The following is a 1741-nucleotide window of genomic DNA, read 5'->3' as shown; positions in this document are numbered from 1 at the left end:
TGGATTTCTGCACTATCTATCATAGTTTACTCATTTTCTGTAAACCTAGGTTACTAGTTAAGTATTTAAACAACTTTTAGAGACTTATTTTGTATCTCATGACATTTTTAGATCTGAACTTTGTACTCTTTGACGGCATGAGTCTCTAAACTCCATTGTTGGGGGTGAGGAGCTCTGCTATGTTTCGATGAATTAATGCAAGTATTTCTGTTTTTCATTCAAACATGCGTGTTCCTATCTAAGATATCCATTCGCACCTAATTATGGAGAAGGTGATGATCTGTGACACTCATCACCTTCCTCAATCCATGAACGTGTGTCTGACAATTACCTCCGTTCTACATCAGATTGAATGAATATCTCTTAGATTCCTTAATCAGGATCTCCGTGGTATAAGCTAGATAGATAGCAGCATTCATGAGAATCTGGAAAGTCTAAACCTTGTCTGTGGTATTCCGAGTAGGATTCTGGGATTGAATGGCTGTGATGAGCTTCAAACTCACAAGTGCTGGGCGTAGTGACAGACGCAAAAGGATAGCAAATCCTATTCCGGTACAATTGAGAACCTGCAGATGATTAGCCGTGCGGTGACAGCGCACTTGGACCCTTTTCACTGGAAGGATGGATGGTAGCCATTGACAACGGTGATCCACCAACACACAGCTTGCCATAGGAGGAACGTGCGTGCATGGACAAGAAGGCAGAGGAAAGCAGAGATTCAGAAGACAAAGCATCTCCAAAACTCCAACACATTCTCCATTATTACATACCAAGTATTTATTTTATGTTCCCTTATTCATTTGCAAGTCAACTGATAATTATAATTGACCTCCTAACTGAGATTTACAAGATAACCATAGATTGCTTCAAACCAACAATCTCTGTGGGATTCGACCCTTACTCACGTAAGGTATTACTTGGACGACCCAGTGCACTTGCTGGTTAGTGGTACGAATTGTGAAAAGTGTGATTCACAATTCGTGCACCAGTCAACTCTAGTTGATATGTACTCTAAGTGTGGCCATTTGGAAGACGCCCGAAATTTGTTCGACGAAATTCCCCAAAGGAATGTGGTGTCTTGGACTTCAATTATTGCTGGGTATATCCAAAATAGTTGCACTATTGAGGCCATTCGCTTGTTTAAGGAGCTATTAGTTGAGGAGACTGAGAATGTGGGGTGTGTTCAGGAGGAGGATGGTTTTGTGGATCCAATAATTGTAGGTTCAATGCTTTCGGCTTGTTCTCGGGTGCACCAGAAGAGAACTACTGAAGGCGTTCATGGTTTTGTGATTAAGAGGGGGTTCAACGGGAGTTTGGGGGTTGGGAACACGTTGATGGATGTTTATGCAAAGTGTCACTACAATAAAAATACTGTGTATCGTCGAATTTACCGTCGTACGTTAGTAGCACTATTACCAGGAGATTTATCAGCAGAATTTACGATGAATTCGTTGTGTTAGTAAGTTAGCGTCGGATTTGTTTTTTCGACGGAAAATCCACGAGCAATATTTGGAGGCAAAAAAGAAAAAAATTGGCATGATCATTATTGTTGGATTTACCGTCAGATATATCTAACGGTGACCTTGATTAGTAAAATGATTCGTTTTGGTAACACGTAAAGCCCTACCATCGGATTTATTCGCCGATAAATCCGACAATAATAGTGCCCTAAATTGAGAGTGCAAACCCTCTTCTCTCTCATTTTGAATTCTCTCTCTCTCTCTCTCTCTCTCTCTCTCTC

At 40.8% G+C, this 1741-nt stretch overlaps 1 pseudogene; it reads left to right on the top strand.

The window, feature by feature from the left end:
* LOC110271924 overlaps positions 1-1741 on the top strand; it is a 27830-nt pseudogene that overhangs the window by 11658 nt on the left and 14431 nt on the right.

This window comes from Arachis ipaensis, chromosome B05, assembly GCF_000816755.2.
Source record: "Arachis ipaensis cultivar K30076 chromosome B05, Araip1.1, whole genome shotgun sequence".
NCBI lineage: Eukaryota > Viridiplantae > Streptophyta > Magnoliopsida > Fabales > Fabaceae > Arachis > Arachis ipaensis.
This window is presented reverse-complemented; position numbering and strand designations above follow the sequence as displayed.